The sequence below is a fragment of the Taudactylus pleione genome, unplaced genomic scaffold (assembly GCF_031769625.1).
Source record: "Taudactylus pleione unplaced genomic scaffold, aTauple2 ptg000842l, whole genome shotgun sequence".
In the NCBI taxonomy this organism is placed as follows: domain Eukaryota; kingdom Metazoa; phylum Chordata; class Amphibia; order Anura; family Myobatrachidae; genus Taudactylus; species Taudactylus pleione.
In genome coordinates this window covers 4602261-4618056 of record NW_028285244.1, presented here as the reverse complement: position 1 = coordinate 4618056, position 15796 = coordinate 4602261, and the positions used below count along the sequence as shown (strand labels likewise).

At 47.4% G+C, this 15796-nt stretch overlaps 1 protein-coding gene across 1 annotated transcript in view; it reads left to right on the top strand.

Annotated features, from left to right (window-relative positions):
* The first annotated feature begins 2161 nt into the window (after window positions 1-2161).
* The window catches only part of ZMYM2 (zinc finger MYM-type containing 2), a 77328-nt gene continuing 63693 nt past the window's right edge, over window positions 2162-15796 (top strand). The window contains exon 1 of the mRNA XM_088458546.1: window positions 2162-2247. The gene's annotated coding sequence lies outside the window, so the exon portion shown is untranslated. The remainder of the gene's footprint in view (window positions 2248-15796) is intronic.

Sequence of the window (15796 nt, the reverse complement as noted above, 5' to 3'; positions counted from 1 at the left end):
TACAAAATATGATTGAAAATAAAAAATATTTGATAATGCATTTATTATTGGGGTAAGTAAGCTGTGCAAGGCTTCAATTTTCTTTCAAATGAAGGAATACTGAAAGACGGGAAAAAAATGTACAGCTGATAAAGTTGGGAGCACAAAGAAAAGTTTCCATGCAACTGCTAACAGAAAACATCATTACCTATAGCTTGCTGGTCTACATTTATCAAACTGAATATTTCATTAGTCAGCATAAGAGCATGAAGGACTGCTGATGACAAAGGGAATGAGAAAATCATCACAGATTAGAAAAATAGGGACATGTGAGGAAGAAACACATTTTTTTTATTCTCTAACCAAACTTTGATGTGGTTACAGATCTCTTACAATTTAGGGTACCAGTTCAGTGCAACTATACTGTAGCAGACCCTCCAACATGACCCATCCCATTAGGTACAACATGCTCTGCTCCTGGACTTCCCTCTTAATTTAGGATTGCAGCCACCTGTGCTGAAACACCTGTCTAATCAATTACCTAGTTCAACACAGGTGTCTGCAATCATTAATTAGGTGGGAAGTCCAGGAGCAGAGCATTTTGTACCTAATGGAACGGGTCATGTTGGAGGGTAGGTTGTATGTACTGTAGTGCAACTATACTGAATGTACTGTAGTAGCACTTCTGCATGGATCAATATGCACGTTGCCCCTTTTAGCACTCACAGTATGTAATGCACACAATTCAGAAAAAAAATAAAATACTTGAACCTTCACTTCAAGTAGCTGTATTATTTTCTTTAGAAAACAGATTCATTTTGATAAAGTCAATTTTGTGTTAATGAATTTGGGTGAAGTAGCGAGTCTATCTTCCACAATCACCCAGTTTAGTTTGTGCTAAAAAAACAAAAAAAACCCTGTGTGAAGCCATCGCGTTTGTGATGCGAACTGCAAACATGCGATAGAAAAATCGGGACAGTACGACAGCATTGAACGCTACACTCAAGCAAACTTGGTGTCAAGTAGCACTTCTGCCCAGGCTGCCATCCCCTCGTCCTACACTCGCCGCCAGCCACTGGGTTCCCTAAGGGTCTTCAAAGGAAACCTCTCATCGCAGCGCTGAGGAGCAGCGCCGTGCAGCCCGCGCATCCGCCATTTTGACGACCTGTGTGTTTCGTCTAAAGGACGGCATCTCTCCCGTCTCGTTTACGTGTACACTACACACCTACTGTACACAGCCACCCTGTCACTGACACCCTTCAGCAATACCAAATAGGAAACGCGTGCACAGCCACCTAAGACCGCCGGTGTGAGTAACAATTGCCTCTATCACTGCTTCACAGCGTTACCTCAGTGGGTGACAAAATGGTGGCCAGTGCCTGACAGACCATGACGGCGCGTGGGAGCAGACACTGTGGCGTCACGTTTTGTTCCCAGCAGCCTGATCAGAAAATAGCGACATATGCGTTTCGGCGATGACGCATCTGCCGGGAGGTGCGAGGTGAGGGAGTGCCTCATTCGTGACACCTCCGCCACAGACACGTCGGGCTGGCTGTGATATGTATATGTATATATATATAGGCGGCCATGTGTGTGTGTTTCCCGACGCAGGGTCACTGGTGCTGTGTTTACTCTGTCCCCGCTACAGAGGGAACTTGAGGACGAGACCTCTGGCGCCTCACAGTGCGGTGCGGCAGAGCAGCAGCCGCGCTCGCACTTGGCGCTGAAAGGGTGCACACGGGATACATCTCCTCACACGCCACAGCAGCAGCAGCAGCAGCGCAGCTCTCAGCTCCGCCCCGCTCCACGCGCTGCCCCGCCCACGTATACTGCCGTGCGTGTGTGTGGGGGGATGGGGCTGAACAGCTGCTGCTTCGCCCGTACAGCGCCAGGCTAACGGGTCTGCTGCTTCCACCTCAGCCCCCCTTCCCCCTAGTCTGCAACGCATGGGCGGTGCCTCGCCTCCATCAGGTCTGTCAGGGCCCGCCCTTCACCCTCACAGAGCAGGGTGGGCGGGAGAGCCAGCCAGTGACGGACGCGGCCACCGGCCAATCATCGGCGTCCCTCCATACTTCGGCGTTGAATCAGCCCGACCAATGGGAGCCACTGAATGGGCGGGAGAAGTGGCGGCCGAGGCCGCGCCCTCTCCAGCTTGCTGTGGCCTGGCCCCGCCCCATATGCTCTGGGACTGGACGGGGGAGAGTTCGGTGACGGGGGAAGGATCGCACTGTGCCCGGGGCCTCGTCTCACCGTTCCTTCCGGCTGCCGGTAAGTGATCAGACCGTCGGAGATACGACCGAGAGGCGCCTATGAATCTCCTGCTATGTGTCCCGGTAAACCCCCACCCCTTCCACAAATACCCTCACGTGCAGAGGCGCTCTCCCACGCCCCCTACAGGGGGTGCTCGTTATCTGCCTCATGCCCTTTGTGTCTGTCGGTGGTAGTGGGCTCAGTTCCCGCTGCTCCTCTGTGTGGTAACGCCGCTGCCTCCTTCCCCACCCGCCGTGAGGCGATACTGTCAATACCGAAGGGGGAGCGAGCGGCGGGGGCACTCTGTGGCACAGCAGCGCCCGGGCTCTGCTGTGGGGGTCACCCCGGGGTGCGCCAGTGCTGCCGCCGCCGCTCGCCCGCTCTGTATTGTTCACCAGCTCGCTAATGGCGGCGGACGGGAGGCAACAGCGCCACCGGGCGGCCAGTGCTGGAAGTGACAGCGGTGGGGTATATAATTTCCCCCTCCTGCCCTACCGCTCTGCGTATACAAAGGACGCGGTGGGAGGGTAACTTCCAGCGGGGCCCTAGGTATACATCGGAGTGGGAGATGTTCTCCTATCAGACCCCTGGGGACTGCCTTCCCCCCTGTGGGTATAGTATGATATGGGGGGAGGGGGGATCATATGTGTCGCTCCCCCTCCCCTCTCTGCTGCAGGTCGTCCTGTGGCTGTGCTGCATGCCCGACACCGATCTGCTGCTGTGAGTACACGGTATGTATCGTGCGATGTGTCTGTGCGAGGCCTGTGTCTGCGCCAGCAGTGGGCCCTGGTCACACACTGCCAGGCTCTGGGCTTCCCCCGGGTTGCATGCTGCGGGGAGCGTGGAACCCTGTAGGTGAGTGTGGCGACTGGATCAGGGGAGCTGGGAGTCTGGTGCGGGAGGGGGGGGGGAAATGATGGCTTTATGCAGTGCCGGCTCCGACCACTGGGGCTCACTCCCAGACCTGCTCTCAGTATGCAGTTCTAGGGGTAGAATGCTAATGCTATTTACCATCTCATCGCTCCTTGTCATCAAAGGCTTCTTTATGGGCTGTTTTCTAATAGTGACAGTGTAGACTTACTTTCAGGCATCATACATATGACAAGTCTAAAAGGATATTTAATATCGGCCAAATGCAACCTTACTAACAGCTGCTTTCGTTGTTACAAGCTAATGCCTTTCTTTAACATAACCGATTTCATTCAAAGACCTAGATGTGTGTGTATATATTTGATTGTGAAGCAACCTTTATTTATATCTGGGCATATTTTCAGCATCTAAAACTGTATCATTATATAATTGTTTGTGCTTTTCATTGACACAGCCCTCAGTAATATGCTGTCTGTCTGTTTTTGTACAAGTAGGCATTATACAGAGGGCCCAATGTATTACATATGTATCGCTTTAAAATGTTTACCTGGCATCTATGTTGCATTTGTACTTCAAGGTTCATATTCTAGTTGCCAGATGATCATGTATCGCTATTGGGTACTCGGACAAGCTTGTCTGCCCTATCCAATAGCAGCAGATTATGATAGTGTTTTTGTTTCGGAAATTACTTGCTACACTGTTCTATTTTTTTTATTTTTTTCTTGAAAACAAAACTTTCTTAACAGAGCTAGATTATAGTAATTCCTAGTGCAGCATGACTTCAAATTAAATGTAATTGACAGCTACTGGTCTAGAACATTCAGCATGCTATGTTGCAGCATATGTCTAGGTAAGCCAACCCTTTTACCTCCCTCAGTGACCTCATTATTAGTTTCTTTAGATGCCGTAGAGTTCCCTGAGCCTACTAAGATGCAGGTTTAAGCACTCTGCCCCTACTGTTAGGGCATATGTTTACATACTTTAGCTTAGATGTCACATTGCCTAAAAGGAAAATTTCTATGCATAGATTACAAAAAGTGTTTTGGATGGAAATACAGTGGGGAAAAAAATACTGCAACTTTGGAAATAAGGTACACAACCATGGTTAAGTGCATGTTGTTTTCTATTTTTGCCTATTCTTGTAGTAATATTATTTGTCCCACTATATTTCTAAATGAAATCTAAAATTCCTTTGAGTAACTACAAAGTACTTCTCAGCTTACAGAGAGAATAATGCTGGGTACACACCGGCAGATATTTTATGATCAATTGATCAGCCAGTATATCTTGTGTGCGTCTGCTGTGCTGCAGAGCCGATCGCAGATATATCTGCTTATCGTGCTGTGTGTACAGGTGGTCAGCCGACCACCCATATACTTGCTGCAGAGACCACGGGGACGGGGGGCACGACGGGACCTGCGGCTAGATGACAGATGTTGGTTGTTTATCTCATTCCGGAAAACACCATTGTTGGTTATTTCATCAATTTAATTTATGGCAGTTATTTGTCAAGAAAATGTAAATATAAATCTAGAATTATTTATAAAAGTAATATGAATATGTAATCATATAAAAAGTACTCATGTTTAGACATAGTGGGGGCGATTACATTTTTTTTTTTTTTTTTGGATGCCTGGCAGAGCTATTAAATTGTTGCTCCAGCTTTTGCCTTAAAATGATTGCCGCTTTAAAAATTACAGACTCTCAGGAATTCCCGCAGCGGTGCTAGATCGCACCTTATTACATAAGCCCCCCAGTCTGATCTCACCTGTGCAATATACTCCTTATTTCTATGCCATTTTAGAATTGTCAAACGTTGAATAAAACTTGCATTGGAGTTTCAATTTAGAGCAATGCTGAATAGCCTCGGGAAGGATTTCATGGAACAATTCAAGTCACCACCGTGTTATCATGACTAAAGGTTTCTTCTTGCACCTTCCTGAGGGTTAAGGCAGAAATCTGATTTAAAGTGCCAGCTGCAATGCTGATTTTCACCTTAGTTAACAGCCTTGCGACCGACACTTTAGTCGGAGAATGCCGGTTTAGCGTGACTTAACACCCAGCTTTAGACGCGCTAACTGGCATTCTCCGTTTTAAATGGTTTTAATTGGATTTTGCACTGTGAATTGAATAGCTCTGGGAATTCCTTCCCGGGGATATTCAACATCGCTCTGAATTGAATCGCCCCAATTGTAAGAAAAAGCCACTTCCAATGTGTTTCCTGGGTCAAACTAATTTACAAGGTATGAGAAAGGAACAGAAAATATTGTAAAGTGGTGAAGTTTTTTTCCACTTTAGTGTTTTGATTGCCTATTTACTTTTTTTGATGCAGTGTTAAAGGTTGCTTAGCCCAAAATAAGAGGACTGAACATTGGGGGAATTCAATTTAAAGTGATGCATATATCAGCCATTAATGGTAGTGCCAACATTGCAAGTTTTCACATGCACCTTGCATCCTGCGGGTTGCGTATCATTTGCAGAAGATGCCTGATACCAGGGGACAATAGCATGAGCTGAGAGCAAGTACAACCACTATTGCTTTAATATATCAAATACTAGTGTTCCAGCTGGGCTGTTTTAGCTTGGCAGGGCAAAATGTGCCCTGTTTTTTTGCCGCTTCCCGCTAAAACAGCTTGCCCTGTGCCTTCCCACCAGCGGGCCAGAAAAGTTGCGGTAACCGATCATCTCCGGGTGAATAGCCATGCGCACGGCATCTATTCTCCGTAAGGGGTGAGCTTGGGGGAAGCTCAGAACCTCCATAAGTGCTGGGCATTCCCCAAGTGTGACCAATTGGGGGCATGTCACAAGGACCCGCCCATCCCATGTTAGTCACGCTCACTTTTTGGGAGTGCACACAACTTCAGTGCCCATAGAGGATGCCCTACATGCGAGTCTGCGCCCTGCCCGCATTCTAGCGGGAACACTAAAATGCTGTGTATAATTGAGCTGAATAAATAACCCAGAAATAACAGAAGTGTTTAAACTCTTTGCCAATTCCACAGGTAGTGACCTACAGCTTGACATACTTGCACAAATAACTTGGATTGGTTGACTAAAACTGCAGGTCAAAGCTTTAGAACTTCCCCATTTTTTTCAGTTTTTATTGAACAAATAACATAAAACAAATATCCCACCTATGCTATTAGAAAGTGACTAAAAAGTATGGTGCGCAAAACCTGCCGCCTCTGGTTCAACACAACAAATGGAGGCTCACCCGACTCCAATACATATAATCCAATAAAACAAAATTATTGTGTCATCCAGTGGCGCTGGATAAAAAATATAATATTACAAAACACGAGGTATTAGGATAGTACTTAATCCTTATCATGAATTGGAAATCCTGCTGGTTATCCTTTTGTATCTTGAGTTCTCAAGATCTTCATACTTTGTCCATATGATACATGTAACAAAAATAAATAGTAAAAAATGTCTCAATAGTCTGTTACATGTATCCCACCTATGCTGTTCTATGTTCAGCATGTAACAAATAACCCATTGGAGATTACATTTTAGATTTATTTTTATTTTTTTAATCAAAATAGCCACATTTTATAGTTTTAACCACTGCACACACTTGTAGCATTCTTTCTACAATGGAAATCAAATATTGTTTAGAAAGTTCTTCCCAACCAGGGCTGTGGAGTCTGTACACCAAACCTTTGACTCCTCAATTTTACTACTATCAGACTCATAAATGGCAAATATATATTTTACAGGCATTCTCTCTAGGCCATCTGCGATACATTATTTAATTAAGGTCCAATTAGTAGCTTAGGTCAGGGCTCGAGAAATTTTAGTATTCGGCTTAAAAGTTTAAGGGGGCAATTAAATTGTGGAGCGTGCCCCCTGCTTGGCGTCTATGCGAATAGGCCCCCGACCTAAGCAATTAAATTTTTGCTCCGTTTGGATGCCTAAAGGTTCATTGGGGGGGGGGGGCACGGCACATTCCTTGCAGCCTGCTGAGTTGTGAGAAGAAATGTCTAAAATCCAGTTTTGTGGGCAGGGGGTATGCCACAACTGAATCTGTATAATTCAAAATGTCACACAATGGTGCCTCCAATTCATATTATGCCACACAGTAGGGCCTAAATTCATATTTTGGGATCCACAGGGATACCATGGGGATATTATGGTTGGAAGAACAGGTACCAAACCATTAAAGCTTCTGCTTCCAGAATGCCCTGGGTCTTCCCCATATATACCCTGCCCCTAGCCACAGGACTTCAGTTGTTCGTTTGGAGCAGCATGATCAAGACGCACCTTTGTAACTGGACTGCTCTGGCAGTCCTAAGCTTTTATTTTTAGGTTTTATTTTATTAAGTTTGAGTCAGCAGTAAACGGTGTCTGTATTCAGATGCAGATAATATGACTCCATCTACCTCTGCCGGGCCACAACGTCAGTAATTATGCTGGTGATTTTGGTGGGTCGCGACTGAGCTTAGCTAGCAGCAATGCTGCGACCTGGACTGCATCAGATGTTTGGAGATGTCGGGTAAGGCGATTCCTCGCTTACGAGGAATCGCGCACCTCTGTCCTTGCTTTTGCTATCAGAGATGCATCAGAAGCCGCTGCTGTCAGGGCCTGGGATTGTCCGCGTCCTCACTACACTAGTTGGGGCCTTATCGTCGGACACCGGGGATCGTCAGCAGACGCCAACGACGTCGGCATACCCGGCTGGTTAACGCAGCCTAGGGGAGGTAAGCGCTCCCCCGGCAGCTCCTCCCCCAACCCAGACGCAGTCCCTACGAAGGGTTTTGCGCATCTGAGTTGCTCTGCCTACCCTCCACGTGTATATGAGATGCTCATGGTCCACGCTCAGTGCGCCCTGTAGCTGTGGTCTTGGGAGGGTCTGGGTCAGTCTCCTTGTATACCTCTCCCTTGGTTTAGGTATATGGTGCTCTATGTCTTACCATTCCTTTGCGATGCTTTTATTTGATTTAGAGCCAATTGTAATTATATTACATTTGCATTGTTTGTGACTGTTTGCTAGCTGGTGATTGACACACTTTTATTTTTAAATCTGCCAATTATAACTGTTTTCTCTCCATCCTCTTGGGGTGGAGGTTTCGTTCTGAGTACTTAACATTCAATTGAGATTTTGTGAAGGCTGCCACATAACATTGCAATTATTGCCTTTATTAAACATGTCAAAAGATAAAGGGGAACAGGAGGGAGAGCAGCCTATGCTGGTTCCATGTAAGTCATGTACGGCTTATGTGTCCTCTCAGGACGTAAAGTATGGTTTGTGTGTTGTCTGTTATATAGAGTCACCTCACCATCCCAGTTTACCTGTCCCTGGACAAGAACCCTCTTGGGTTTCCTCTTTGTCCCAGGTTATGATGAAGGTTGTGGATCGTATGGCTGCTCCTACGATGCCTCCTTGGATGGGATGTCCACAGTATACAATGTTTGTACCTCCTATGCATCCTTCATGGATGGATGTTTATGGCCATTCTAGTCAGAGTATGGCACCATCTGATAACAGACCGGTAGTGACCAAAGTGCCGAAATGCAAGTTATCATCTTGTCAGTCTGCCCGCCCAACATATGGATTCAGACACATCAACAGGAGAATCTGATGATGCACAGGGTTCCTCTCCAGGATCTAGCTCTGGGGAGGATGATCATCCGTCCACCCCTGATGTTCCTCCTTTGGTGAGGGGTGGTTAAATCGGTCCTAGATATTTAGGATGATGAACCAGCTCATAGTAGGAAGGCTCCAATGTTTAATCCCCACCGGAAGGTTATCAAAACGGAGTTTCCTGTAACCGAACAGCTTCCAGAGCTTATTGAGGAGGCATGGGGTAACCCTGTAAATGATTTTATGTGAATAAAAGAATAACATCATTGTATCCATTCCCACCTTCTGTATGTACTAAATGGGAGGTACCTCCTACTGTGGATGCTCATGTAAAGGGGCCTATCCATTAGAAGAATTTTTTTGTGAAAGACCAGAGACCAAAGACTTTTCCTGCCAACAAAAAAGTCTTTCATGCAAAAGTCTTTCACAAACATGATAGGCTTTTGTGAACAATTCTTTATAGACCAAGGACCACATTTTTAATGAGTGCAGTGAATATTCATTAAAGAAGTCGTATGCGGTTCACTGTTGGTTGTTCACTGCATATCCACTGAACAACTTTCTAAAGTCGTTCAGCAATATACAGAAATTGACCAGCATGTTCGAACGGCAAAAGACTCCGACAGTTGTTCACGGGAGTTGCTGTTTTGCTTGCAGAGTCTCTGATTTGGCAGCGCTCTTTTGTCGTTCCCTATTTTGATTTTACACCAGGGTAAAGCTGTTCTTCGTACAACGGAGGGTTACTTTCCTAAGGTAGTGTCCCGTTTTCATGTGAATTAATTGTTCCTACTTTTTAGGCTCCAGACCTTTCTATAGGTGAAGCCTCCCTGGATATAGTTCGTGCTCTCCGTATCTATGTGGAGCGTACAAGCTCTGTTAGAATATCAGATGCTCTTCTTGTATTATATGATTTTCACCAACGAGAATGGCCAGCTAATTAGCAGACTCTGGTGAGATGGCTACACATGACTATCTCTCAGGTGTACACACAGGCTGATCTCAGGATGCTTCCTTTGGGCGGCGAGTTCTCCTTTCTGCTCAGGAGCGTCTCCCACCCTAGGGGAACTGCTTTAGGACATCCCCATGGTATCCTTGTGGACCCCGAAGAAGAACATTATGGTAGACTTACCTAGATAACGCCTTTTCTTCGAGGTTCACAGGGCACCCACCCTGACGCATCTGGCTGCATTGGGTTATATTCTTTCGGTCACAGATTCCCTCATCTTATGTGTGTTTCTGGTGTACGATTGTTCTTCCTTCTCCTGCCTTGAGGCTTGTTAATTAAACTGAAGTTATGTGGCTAGGGGCATTCTGGGAGCAGAAGCTTTAACTGTTTGGTGCCTGGTCTTCCAACCATATATCCACATGGTATCCCTGTGCACCCTATGGACCAAGAAGAAAAGGAGTTATCTAGATAAGTCTACCATAACTCTTAATATTTTGCTACACAATAGGGCTCAAATTCATATTCTGCCACAGAGTGGGGACAATTCAATTAAATGCTACTTTTAATAATGCCGAGAATGAGTTCCCGGCGCTATTAAATTGTCCCCCATCACGCCCTGCACTTAAGTCAGGAGATGCAGGTTACGGCGCCTAATGCAGTGTGTTTAGTCACGGTAATCTGCATTGTTCCTCATAAATACCGTCCGCTATGCTGTTAGAGCACACGCTAAGCCTCAAACTAGCATCACAGCACTAGTTTAGTCAAATTTCTCAGGAGGGTGCGAGCAGAAATACTGTAGTCGTGGATTAACAGCGCAACCAATTGAATAGCTCAGGGAACTCATTCCTGGACCTACTCAACATTGCATTTAATTGAAATGCCCCTCATTACGACCCAAATTTATATTCTGCCACCTAGTAGGACCCAAATTCATATTCTGCCACCCAGTAGGACCCAAATTCATATTCTGCCACCCGGTAGGGTCCAAACTACCATTCTGCCACCCGGTAGGGTCCAAGCACATGTCACACAGTACAGCTTGCCAGTGTTCCCACTTCAAGAAGACACTGGAGAATAGTGATCACGGTGAGCGAAAAAATTAGTGGGTCCCAGGGACCCCCTCACTTTAATAAATTGGAGTCCTATTCCTCTTTTTCTGGGTCCCATCACATATTATGGTACAATGCTGGGGGAAGATAGCAGTTGGGGTATAGGGGGTTAAGGGTAAGCAGTAGTTGGGGTAGAGCTGGAGATAGAGGCAGGGAGGAGGTACGTGCAGACCAGTTGGGAAAGTGCTGGGGGCAAGGATGGTGCTAGGGGCAGACAGTGCTAAGGGTAGGGGGGTAAGGGTAGAAATCATCTGGGACAGCATTGGGGCAAGGAGGGGGTTAGGGGCAGGCAGTACTGGGGACAGTGCTATGGGGGTAGGGAGGAGGTAGATAGCTAGGACAATACTGGGGTGCAAGGATGCGTTAGGGGCAGGCACTACGGGGATAGGAAGGGGGCAAGGGTAGATAGCGGCTGGGCAGGACTGAGGCGCAAGGATGGGGTTAGGTTAGGAGTAGGGAAGAGATAAGGGTAGATAGCAGCTGGGGCAGTACTGCAGCGAGGGGGTATGGATTGATAGTAGCTGGGGCAAGCAGGTGCTTAGGGACAGGCAGTACTGGGGGTAGGCTCTAAGGCACAGGGGACTTGCACTACTGCAGGGGAGAAACACATTTACACATACCTACTATACAGGGTCACAGCCATAAGCCTAAACATCTCTCTAGGCAGGCGTATGAGGTGTCATGGTGGTTCGCTACACAGACCAGACCACACATCATGGGGCAGTGACAGAGAGCAGCGCTTACGAGGAGGAGGGTGGCTGCTCAGCACTGGGTGAGTCAGGACAGTCTGCGGCGGCTACCGGGGTCAGTGAGCCCTGTGGAGGTGCAGAGGCACCGCAGGAGACCGACATGAGATAGAGGAAAGAGACCAGCAGATCGACGTGCTGTGCTGGCGGGCTCAGAGAGGGGGAGGAAGACACTGCAGGCTGCAATTGGCTAAAGAGACAGCCAGTGATTGGCTGGAGGCGCTGCTGCTGCTTCTCCCGGGGAGTGGGCGGAGCCTGGCTATCCTGGTGTCTGGTTGGAGCTGCCTGGAGATTGGGTGAGTTGCGGGGACTAGATGTAGATGAGGAAACTCTGCCGGCGGCTATTGGTTGTGAGGACGCCGTGGCCGGCGACGATTGGCTGCACATAGCTCGTCTTGCGGGACCCACTTGGTTTTAAAAATTGGGTCCCCAACAGCCTGTAGCGCGTATTTTGCGAACCCTGGTAGTAACCCAATCAAGGCAATAACACTAGAGCAGTTGAGCGTAGACAAAACAGTGAAGGCAGCAATACTGTGAGCTCATTAGAGGACCCAGTTGAGGATCCAACACTCACTATGGGGGGGAATTTAATTGTTTTTTGCATGCCCATAAGTAATGGGAGCCCAACAAAGCAATTCAATTGTTGCTCTGATCAGACATAAGTGCCGCGGGTGTCCATTACTTATCGCGCCCAAATGTACCGGGTTTAGCTGCGTAAAGCTCAAAAGCCAGACTTTTTGCAGATTTCTGCTCGCCATGTCAGGAGGGTACAAGCAGATATCTGGGCACCCGCTGCATTTGCGCATGATTGGAGCAACAATTGAATTGCTCTGTCGGGTGCCTATTACTAACAAAAGTTATTACCATGCATAATGTTATGACTCTTTGTGATATCAACAAGCTGCTCCTACTTTTGGACCGTCAGTTTCCAGCTCACCCGGGGATCACACTCATACTTCTTTGTGCTGCAGCAGCAGGGAGAAGGACCGAACTCCAACCAGCCACGCACTTGGCACCATTTTTTGGTCAGAAGGGAAGAAGAGGCAAAGCTACACTGAATGGGGGGAACACACTCCTCTATCCTCATGTGATAGGCATGCAAGGTCCCGCCCACTCCTAAACCGCCTCTGTAGGGGCACTTTTAATTTTTTTTTTTTATTTAACAATGGGCCGAATTCAATTCAGTGCGATGTTGATTAGCCGCAGGAGGGAGCTCCCGCCGCTATTCAATTCATTCATCCAACTAAAGTGCTGGGCGCGTGGCTGTTAATGCAGTGCTAAGCCGGCAAACAGCTTTGCACCTGGCACTTTTGTCGGATTTCTCCTCGCATCCCCAGGGGGCTGCGAAAAGAAATCCTTTAGCCGCCCAAACAGTCCGGTGTATAGAATAGCAGCAGGAGCTCCCTCCCACAGCTATTCATCATCGCACTGAATTGAATTCGGCCCAGTTGGCTTTATTAGTATTTGGCTCTTTTAAAAATAGTCGCCATGGTTATCTGGCGCCTGGAATTTGTTGAGCCCTGGTTTTGGTCATGAGAAAGTAGAAGTGTGTGTGTGTGTGTGTGTATATATATTCAGGATGCTTCACTGTTGGCATGACACAGGACTGATGGTAGTGCTCACCTTTCTTTCTCCGGACAAGCGTTTTTCCAGATGTCCCAAACAATCTGAAAGGGGATTCATCAGAGAAAATAACTTTACCCCAGTCCTCAGCAGTCCAGTCCATGTACCTTTTGCAGAATAGCCATCTGTCCCTGATGTTTTTCCTGGAGAGAAGTGGCTTCTTTGCTGCCTTTCTTGACACCAGGCCATCCTTCAAAAGACTTTGTCCTCTGTCATGCCAACAGTGAAGTAACCCGAGACCATCCATGTGTGGGGTTGCTTCTCAGCCAAGGGAGTGGGATCACTCACAATTTTGCCTAAGAACACAGCCATGAATAAAGAATGGTACCAACACATTCTCCAAGAGCAACTTCTCCCAACCATCCAACAACAGTGTGGTGACGACAAAGCCTTTTACAGCATGATGGAGCACCTTGCCATAAGGCAAAAGTGATAACTAAGTGGCTCGGGGAACAAAACATCTAAATTTTTGGGTTCATGGCCAAGAAACTCCCCAGACCTTAATCCCATTGAGAACTTGTGGACAATACAGAGGCGGGTGGGCAAACAAAAATCCACAAATTCTGATAAACTCCAAGCATTGATTAGGCAAAAATGGGAGTCCATCAGTAAGTATGTGGCCCAGAAGTTGATTGACAGCATGCCAGGGCAAATTGCAGAGGTCTTGAATAAGAAGGGTCAACACTGCAAATATTGACTCTTTGCATAAATGTAATGTAATTGTCAATAAAAGCCTTTGACACTTATGAAATTCTTGTAATTTTACTTCAGTATACCATAGTAACTTCTGACAAAAAGGTTTAAGAACACTGAAGCAGCAAACTTTGTGAAAACCAATACTTACAGTATGTCATTCTCAAAACTTTTGGCCATGGCTGCACAGTGATCGCGCTGAGCGAAAAAAAGGGAGCAGCTGGGGTACAGGGGGTTATGGGCAAGCAGCAGTTGGCGTTGACCTGGGGGTAAAGGCAGGTAGAAGTTGGGGTAGAGCTGGGGCTAGAGGGGAGTTAGGGCGGGGATAGCAGCTGGGGCAGGACTGGGGGGAAGGAAGCTGTTAGGGGCAGGCAGTGCTAAGGGTAGGGAGGGGGTAAGGGTAGATAGCAGCTAGGGCAAGGAAGTGGTTAGGGACAGACAGTGTCAGGTGAATGGAGTGGGCAAGGGTAGATAGCTGGGACAGTATTGGGACAAGGAGGAGATTAGGGACAGGCAGTGCTGCGGGTAAGGTTAACAGTAAGGGTAAATGGGAAATACACACAGCTACACAGTCAGGGATAGTGAAGAAATGCATAGTCACCCAGTCAGCATTGGGGGCTGCACAGCTGGCCAGTAGTACGGGGGAAGGGGTCACACAGCCGGCCATTGACGGGTCAGAGCCAGCCAGTAACACCAGGGGACAGGGCCCCCCACCATTCTAGGGCGCTTTTCTCCACCCGCACTATGTGCACCTGAGCAGCAGCGGTACCAGCTTCTGGTCCAGATGTGTTTCGCCAGCAACGACTGGTCCGTAGTGTTCCGCACCACGTCAGACACCTGCCCCGCTCGGGTCCGACATCACAGAGTGGAGGCTTAGTCAGAGTAAGTGGAGAGTGGCTGCGGCTTAGGCGGGAGGAGAGTGAGAGGGACTGGAGTGTGGCTGAGTGAGCCGGGAGCACAGGGAGAATGACAGAGTAAGTGAGGAGCTGGCGGCAGCTGCAGAAGCATACACAGAGGAAGGAAGAGTCGCAAGCACCAGGGGGATTCTGGGAGCTGTAAGGAGAATCTGCGGGTGGCGATTGGTGGCTGTGGCGCTGCACACGGGAAACAGCGTGTCATGCAGGACCTGCTCTGTTTTAAAAATAGTCTCAAACATATAGCACATAAAAACGGCCTATATAGCGTATTTTGTGATCACTGAATATATAATCTTTAAGGCAGAATTCAATTTTTTGGGGGGCACCCAACGGGAGCTATTCAATTGCTTCTTCTGAGGGCACGAGTGCCTTGGACGCCAATTATTTTTACTTGCACCCTCCTGAGGTAGCGAGAAGAAATCCGAGAGAAGTCAGGTTTTTGGACACCTAAACGCAGCTTGCGTTTAGCTGATTTGCACGTCTAAACCCGTTGCATTTGGGCGTGGTAAGTAATGGGTACCCAGTTACTTCCGTCGGCACAAACAATTGAATATCAGCCCGTGACTTTAGACAGGAGATTAGGAGTGAGATGAAAGGGAATTTTTTTTTTAATTCCTTCCTAAGTTTGTGTTACAATGCACTGCAGCTAATGTAATAAATGTGTTTGTTAATTTTAATATTGTGTTTACGCACCTAGCATTCGCTGTAATATACACCTATAGTGTTAATTCTAGCACCCTGCACCTGTCACAGCTCATGCAGTTCCTCTTGCCTGCCTGGGGAGTTGCTTATCTGCTCTGGTGCTTCTAGCACACAAATTGCTGTATCTAAGTTGCACCAGCTGAGTGTACTAGAAACACCAGAGCAGAGATCGACGCCCCTGGCAGGAAAGCGGAATTGCACGGATTGTGACAGGTGCAGGGTGTTAGAATGAAGACTACATCTATATTTTGTGACTCCTTTTTCTACAACCACTCCCCAGTAATTAATATGCCACCCCCTAGGACACACACCGATCCACTGCAGATCTCACTCCTGCAGAAGTTTTACTGTCTGTATAAATCTAATTTTACTGAGGT